This window comes from Orycteropus afer, unplaced genomic scaffold (genome assembly GCF_000298275.1).
Source record: "Orycteropus afer afer isolate SDZICR_OR568_19922 unplaced genomic scaffold, OryAfe1.0 scaffold00087, whole genome shotgun sequence".
Taxonomy (NCBI): Eukaryota; Metazoa; Chordata; class Mammalia; order Tubulidentata; family Orycteropodidae; genus Orycteropus; species Orycteropus afer.
This window is the reverse complement of record NW_006921674.1, coordinates 5,272,495-5,281,640: the sequence shown is the minus strand read 5'-3', so window position 1 is coordinate 5,281,640 and position 9,146 is coordinate 5,272,495.

Sequence of the window (9,146 nt, the reverse complement as noted above, 5' to 3'; positions counted from 1 at the left end):
TTCTACTGTCTAAGAAACTCCTGTGCCTCTGTTCCCAAGTGGATTACAGTTAAAACAGAATGCATTATATAGAAATCCCATAGAATTGAATCAATCCTAAATGCAATGGCACACACTCTTGAGAGGTAATCTGTATGAAATCATTGAAATACTGAATGGCCTGTGGGGAATATTTCCAAAAAGACAAACTTTAGCTTGCTAGTTTCATTGGTGCTAGGAGATCCTACAATAGATCGTTGTTCTTGCAAAATCCTATCATGTGATCTCCGGTGTCATTTCTATCACCAAGTCCATGTTTTCTGTCTATCAATGATTCATCTTTGTTTCCAACTTTTCCATTCCAATCACCAGTCATTATCAATACATCTTGATTGCATGTTTGGTCAATTCCAGACTGTAGAAATTGATAAAATCTTCAATCTGTTCATCTTTGGCTTTAGTGGTTGGTGCATAAATTTGAATAATGGTACTATTATCTGGCTTTCCTTGTAGACAGTTGGATATTATCCTATCACTGACAGCATTGTAGTTCAAGATAGAGCCTGAAACATTCTTTTTGATGATGAATGTGACACCATTCATCTTCAGTTTGTCATTCCTGGCATAGTAGACCATTTGATCGTCTGATTCAAAATGTCCAATACCAGTCCATTTCAGCTTATGAGGACATAGATCCTTAGGTGTTCCATTTGATTTTCCACCATTTCCAATTTTCCTAGATTCATACTTCATACATTCCATGTTGCAATTATTAATGAGTTTTTGCAGCTATTTGCATTTTGAGTTGTGCCCCACCATCATATGAAGGTCCCAAAAGCTTTACTCCACACATGTCATTAAGGTCAGCTCTATTTGAGGAGACAGCTTCTCCTTAGTCATATTTTGAGTGCCTTCCAACCTGAGGGATTCATCTTCTGGCACAATATCAGACAGTGTTTCAGGGCTATTCATCAAGTTTTCCAGCAGTGTATCAAACAGTGTTTCTCTGCTATTCGTAAGGTTTTCAGTGGCCAAAGTTTTCAGAAGTGGATAGCCCTATCCTTCGTCTCAGTCTGTCTGAGTTTAGAAGTTTTGCTGAAACCTGTCCATCATGGACATGGAATTTGAAAACCAGTGGCATAGCTTCCAGCCTCACAGCAACATGCCGGCCATCACAATATGCCAAACTGACAGAAGAGTGGGGTGTGATTACATAGAGGTACCAAAGATTATCAGGTCTACAGATCCTCCTTGTATTCTGGGGAAATGGAATCGGGCTGAATAATGTGTAAGACATGAACTTAAAATTAATTTTTTTTAAATGAAAATAATGAAGTCTAACTTACAGCAAATGTACACTTGAAATAAGTAGAAAAACACTTCAATTATTATTCCATTTGAAAAGACATGAAAATGCTCACCAATAAATAGTTCAAAATGGAAATAATAAACTATTCTCCATTGTACATGAAGTTTCACAATTTTTATTGGAGTTATGGTAATAAGAAGATATTGTTAAACCATATCTGTTTGGAATTTCTTAATTTCCAGAGTGGGAACTCAGCAAAGGATTGTTGAGTAAGCTAGATGATGTCTGCCTTTGGAAAGAAGACCAGATGTTCTCCAAAGACCTGTGCTTTTAATGAAACTTTCATTTATAATTAATCCATGCAGTTTCCTCTGAATTCCAGGTAATATGCCATCAGGACATGTACTTTCAATTAACTTTTTTTCTTGATTTTTACTTGAATTGCATGTGTTATAAGCAATTAGTTCATTTAGACCATACTATTTCTTCATAATTACAGGTAGAGTACTATGTTGCTGACTTAATAGTATGTTTCTTCAGAAATACTGTGAACTTCTGAAAAGTTAATTATTCTACTTTAGTAAGAGCACAGGACCTATGTTTCATCATACTGAGAGTTTAGACAAGCTCACCTGAGGCAAGATGGACACTGAGACAGGTGACAAGCAGACACATTGAGATTTGTTTAACTATATGAAGAAATTTTTAATTTTGCATTCAATAGACTCAAATTCTAAAGGCTTCACGGTCAATCAAGTGTGAGATATTGCTCCAAGAACAGTTATTCTAATGATTTGAAAAATGTGTGTAGGTAGAAATTAAGTATAACCACTCCACAATTCAGAGGGCTGGCGGTTCAAACCCACCAGCCACTCCTCGGAAGGAAGGTTGGGCAATCCTACTTCCGTAGTGATAGTGCCTCGGAAACCCAAGGAGGGGTCGCTATGAGTCAGGTTTGACTCGAGGGCACATAACAACAACAACAACAACTCCACAATTAGGAGTTAAGTTCTAAAGACCAGGTCATTATGAAAATAGTCATAATGGAAAAATAGAGAATGATTACATCAGACCAAAAAATGGAGGATGACTTCCTCATTACATAACTGCCAAATTACATCATTACATAACTGTCAAACCACTAAGAATCATGGCCCAGCTAAGTTTACATATAACATTAACCTTCATAGCCATTATATATTTCACTTCACATCTCGACATATGTCATTAATGTGCAAAATAGTTGAATAGTAGATTTTTTTACTATGGTCATAAATGCAAAATGTTGGATAATGAGATAGTCAAGTGAGGAGTAGGAATAATACTATGACAACTTCAATGTTTTCTCCAATTATCATGATACTGCTTATTGGCCCAGGTGTGAGGATTTTCATTTTCTTTATGTTGAGGTGTAATCCACACTGCAAACTGTAGTCTTTAATCTTTGCTAGTAAGTGCTTCATGTCATCTTTACTTTCAGCAAGAAAGATTGTACTATCTGCATATCACAGATTGTTAATTAGTCTTCCTCCAATCTTGATGCCATGTTCTTCTTCATATAATCCAGCTTCTCAGATTATTTGCTTAACATGCAAATTAAATAAATATGGTGAAAGGTCGCAGTGCTGACACCTTCCCTTCCTGATTTTAAAACACGCAGTATTCCTTTGTTCTGTTTGAATGACAGCTTCCTGGTCTATGTACAGGCTCCTCATGAGCACAATTAAGTGTTCTGGAATTCCCATTCTTCTCAATGTTATACATAATTTGTTATGATCCACACAGTTGAATGCTGTTGCATTGTCAATAAAACACAAGTAAACATCTTTCTGGTATTCTTTGCTTTCAGCTAAGATCCATCTGACATCAACAATAACATCCCTCATTCCATGTCCTCTTCTGAATCCAGCTTGCATTTCTGGAAGCTTTCTGTCAATACACTGCTGCAACCATTTTTGAATTATCTTCAGTAAGATTTTACTTGCGTGTGATATTAATGCTATTGTTTGATAATTTCCACATTCTGTGGGATCACCTTTCTTTAGAATGGGTACAAATATGAATCTCGTCCAGTAAGTTGGCCAGGTAGTTGTCTTCCAAATTTCTTGGCATAGAATGTATATGTTCTGGAGATAGAATTCCAGATCTATCAAACCATGGAAACACATGATGGAAACTTAAATGCATATAGCTATGTTGAATGGAAAAACATACAGTGCGAAAAGGCTACATACTGTGTGATTATAATCATAAGACTTTCTTTGTATTAAAAAAACAAACTTAGAGACATCAATAGCTGTCAGGATGGAGTAAAGTAGGTATGAAGTTGGAGCACAGGGAATTTTTAGGGATGTGAAACAATTTTGATACATGATGTGATGCACTGGTCAAAACCCATAAAACTGTACAAAACAAAGAGTGAGCACTAATGTAAATAGTATGGACTTTAGTTAATAATAATGTATCAATATTGGTTTATCCATTGTAAAAAAGTATACCTCACTAATACAAGATCTTAATAGGGGAAATCTGTGCAGGGGGAATAAGAGGTATACAGGAACTCTTTGTACTTTCTGATTAATTTTTCTTCACACCTACAAATGCTCTGAAACAAATTCTATTAATTAAAAAAATGATACAATTGAGAACAAATATATGGGAAAAATTAATATGGCCTCATTTACATATCTTGCACATTCTTGGTTCTGCCTCCTATTATCCTTATGACCTTGGAGAAGTTATTTAAGTTCTCTAAGTCTAAATTTCTGTATGTATAAAATGGAAGTAATGAGGTTTTAGTGTGTTAAGTCTCGTCTGTGCCACATTTTACCAAGAAGTCTTTTAGAACTTTTTGATAATAAGTGATTAATTTATAAAGTTTGAATGTAGAGAGATTGTTTTAAAGGGTTTAACTGGATAATACTTTCTACTATTTATTCCTAAATCATGGAGAGGTTGGATGGAAGACATGTGAGATAGCCACAGAAGCTATAGAGGTCAGGTACCATGTTGAGTTTCTCACATTAAGATTAAATGTTTCTGAAAACGAAAAGCAGTACAGTTTCTGTTCAGTTTTAAGGAAATTGCACCACAGAAAAGAGAAATTAACATTAGATATAAACGTTGAAAGGAACCAAATTACATTTCATGCCATATACTTCCTTTACAGCAAATAAATGGGAATCTGTGAAATAAAACAGTAGTTTCAGAAGGTAAATTATCAAATTATGGATCCCTGGTGGCACAGTGGTTAAAGCACTCATCTGCTAACCAAAAGGTCAGTGGTTTGAAGCCACCAGCAACTCCATGGGAAGAAGATGAGGCAGTCTACTTCCAAAAAGATTACAGCTTTGGAAACTCTATGGGGCAGTTCTGCTCTGTTCTACAGAGTCACTGTGAGTCAAAATCAACAATATGGCAGTGAGTTTTTGGTTTTAGCATCAAATAATTTTCTAAATTTGTCAAGCGACTGCTAATATATTTTCTTCATATATTATGCTAATTTCTTAAGTTAAATTGCTACAAAATAGTTACAGAATGTTAGGGGAAGATTCATATTTTATAAAATCCCTTGAAGAAGATTTCAAAAAGTGGCCAGATAAATTGTTGATATGCCAACAATTCTATAAGCATTTGTTTTCATTCTTCAGAATAAAAATTATGCTATACCAAAATGGAAGACAAAATTTTTTTAATAGATATGGTATATTATATCTTCATCTTTTCTCATTGTCTTAAATAATTACTTTGCAAAATCTATATGGTAGAAGTATTTTCACAGTACTTTTTGTGAAGTAGTTCATCACATGATCATTACATGAATTAAGATAGAATTTTCCCAATTATCTAACTAAATGTTATTTATTCTGTTTTCTTGAATTTCTTCCCTTATGTGTTAGTTAAGTTTGTGTGTCAACTTGGCTAGGCTCGGTTGAGTGGCTGGGCAGCTGGATGTAGTTGTTGCCCATGGTAAGATTGATAATTTACTCCATGGTGGAAGGTATTGGAGCAACTGAGTAGCTGCTTTAGGGATGTAGTCTGCTTCCTGTATATAAGAAACAGCCTTGGAAATGGTCTCTAGCTTATGGCACGCTTGGACCCTCCATGTAGCCATGTTGTTATTCAGCAGCCTGCTATGCCTTATCCACCTTGGGACTTCCAGTGTACTTGAATTAATGGCCTGCAGTGTGGTTTGGTAACATTGGGACTGTGCCTTTTTACTTGTCAACCTTGGGCTTGTCAGTCTCAGCAGCCAGCAGCTGTCTGAGTGAAGAAAAGCCTCTAGCTTCAGTGGGCCAGGAGCACAAGGCAGAGCTGAAGACCAAGGTTGAGGGGCTTTCACCCAGCCCCTAAAGCCTGGCACTTTGAATTTAGACTTAAAGCCTCCAAACTGTAAGAGAATAAACTCCTGTTTGTTCAAGCATCCTATCTGTGGTATATTCTTGTCAGAGCAGCAGGCACTAGGCAACCAAAACACCTTATAAAACCAAAACTAATTCCAACTCATAGCAGCCCCCATTGTGTTTCCGAGGCAGTAAATCTTTACAGAAGTAGATTACTTCATCTTCCTTCCAGGGAGGGGCTTGTGGACTTGAACCACCAGCCTTCTGATTAGCAGTCAAATCCCTTAGGTACTGCACCACCAGAGCTCCTTTCCCTTATAAAGGAGCCTTGAAATGTTCTAGATCAAAATGGACTAAACTACTAGTGATTTGTGTATATGTGAGCTTTGTCTTTACTTGAAGACCTCAAAGTTTTCAGAGATTTCCACTCCAAACGTGCATCTGCCAAAGTAACTCTCTTTCAATGTCTCCAAATTCCCTAATAAAATATCAGTGAAAGCAGAAAAAGGATGCAAACTCACAGAAACACAGAACATTAACAGTGGCAGAGAACATAGTGTTTGAGTAAGGGCTGGTTGGGAGAGGGATTTCCACTGAATAGCACAGTAAAGGAAGCATTGGAGAAAAATAATGAGTGGTGTACTCCAACTTTAAAGTGGTTGGCAGCCCAAACCCATCCGTTGCTACTGCAGAAGATAACCTTGTGTTGCTGTGTGCCCTCAAGTAGACTCCAACTCATAGCAACCCCATATGACAAAGTAGAACTGCTCTACAGGGTTTTCAAGGCTGTAATTTTTACAAGAACATATTGTCAGGTCTTTCTCCCCATAGAGCACCTGGTTGTTTCCAACCAAAGACCTTTTGACTTGCAGCCAAGCACTTAACCATAGTGTCACCTGGGCTCCTTTCTTTTAATATTACCACGTCAAGAAAACCCTATGGAGTAGTTCTACTCTGTAACACATGGTGTCACCACGAGTGAGAAATGGCCCTAGAACAAGTAACAATTCCACCTTTATTACCTGAAACAGAATAGTCTTGTTTCCTGAAAGACAGAAGGAAGACACTCCATTTCTGTCCCACTGCTCTGGTGGTGTAGTGCCTAAGGCATTTGACTGCTAACCAGAAGGCTGGTGGTTCAAACCCACCAGCCACTCCACGAAAGGAAGATGGGGCAATCTACTTCTGTAGTGATACTGCCTCGGAAACCCAAGGAGGGGTCGCTATGAGTCAGGATTGACTCAATGGCACTGGGTTTGGTTTTGGTTTGGTATGAACTAAAAGGAGCTCTGGTGGTATAGTGGTTAAGGCATTTGGCTGATAACCAAAAAATCGATGGCTTGAACCCACCAGCCACTACATGAAAGAAAGATGAGGCGATCTGCTTCTATAAAGATATTTAGCCTTAGAACCCCAATGGGTTCACTATGAGTAGGAATGGACCTGATAGCAGTGAGTTTGTTTTTTGTTTGTTAGGAACTAAAAGGAGCTCTGTTGGTATAGTAGGTAAGGCATTTGGTTGCTAACCAGAAGTTTGGTGGTTCAAACCCACCCTCTGATCCGTGGGACGAAGATAAGGCAATCTACTTCTGTAAAGATTTACACCCTTGGAAACCCAGTGGGGGTTGCTATGAGTTGTAATGGACTCAATGGCAGTGGGTTTTGTTTATTTTTGGTATGAACTAAAGTATAGATACTTCAGCTTGGTACTTAACAGAAAACTGGGCAGTTATCCTTACTGTGTTGAAATGCTGTTTCTTAAGATCAAGGCACTCTTATTACCCACTGTCCCACTTCTCCCAGCCCCTAAATATGTATACATCTTTGTACATATATCCATATGGAGCACACAATTCTAGGAAGTCACAGCTGCACAGAGGGTGGAGGATTGACCATGGAGCATTACATCCCACAAAGCATCATGCTTCAGATATGGAACTGTAAATGGGATAGAGACAGAAACTCCTAAAGGAGTAAGGGATAGAATTCCCCTAGTTCTTTATCTGTAGCATATCAGTGACTCAAGCAATGGCAATGAAATATGGTTCCATTTTAGTCCAGAAGAACTGGACCAAAAGTACTTACTAGACACTGGGTGATACAAATGGTTAACCACTGAACTACTAACTGAAAGACTTTTTTTTTTTTTTTTTAATAACTTAGAAGTGTCTTGGAAGAAAGCCCTGGTGATCTACTTCCAAAAGATTGTAGCCATTGAAAATCTTGTGGAGCACTGTTCTACTCTGAAACACACTGGGTTATTATAATCTACTCAATGGCAAATGCTTTTTTTCTTTTCTTTAAACTGCTGAGAATCATACATGTTAAGTACCCTTTCATCTGAAAAGGAGATTCAGTTAACACCTGGTAGACCATGACCAGAATCAGAAAATTTATACTTTATCTGTGATATTTTTATATCACAAACACTGAGTCTGAATGACTCTGATTTAAGAATACTAGTTGACATCAAGCTGATTCCAACTTGTAGCAATTCTATAGGACAGAGCTGAATTGTTCCTTAGGGTTTCCAAGACCGTAGTCTTTACAGAAGCAGACTGCTACTGTTATAGCTTTCCTGTGCAGAGCAGCTGCACAAGATCGTTTGGTTAGCAGCTGAGTGCTTTAACCATTTCACCATCAGAAATCTTTGATTCAAGAATAAGAAAGGAGGAAACAACTACAACAACATAAGGTCTAAGGAAAAAAAATGAGTAAATTAATATTATCCTGAGTCCCAGTGAGAATTTGAAAATTAGATTACAGAAAATGAGTGCCATGTAAGAAAACAGTGTGGTATCCTTAGAGTTAAGCACTTAGGCATGGACTCTAGGTAGCTGCTTTAGTTTACAACCATAGAGAATTTAGCCCAAGAAAGGCAGGCTTTTTAGCAATATTAGGCAAAGAGGTGTGTGTGTGTGTGCGTGTGTGTGTACCAAAACCAAAAACTAAACCTGTTGCCATTGAGTAGATTCTGACTCACTGCAATCCTATAGAACAGAGTAGAACTGCACCATAAGGTTTCCAAGACTGCAAATAATTCTGGAAGCAGACTGCCGTATCTTTCTCCTGCTGTGTATGTATACATAAAGACATACACCTATATGTAAATATCTTAATGTATTATATGTATCTATATGTAAATATCTTAATGTATTATATGTATCTATATGTAAATATCTTAATGTATATACATTGTATTCATATGTAAATATCTTAGTGTATATATGATGTATATACATTATGATATTTACATATAGTTATAATATGTAGTAGGAGCTCTGATGGCATAGGTGCCTAAGGCATTTGACTGCTAACCAGAAGCCTGATGGTTCAAACTCTTCAGCCATTCCTCAGAAAGAAGATGAGGCAATCTACTTCTGTAGAGATACTGCCTTGGAAACCCAAGGAGGTGTTGCTATGAGTAGGATCTGACTCGACGGCAGTGAGTTTGGTTGTTTTCTTTATAATATGTAATATTGTTGTTGTTGTTGTTGTTATGTGCCGTTGAGTCA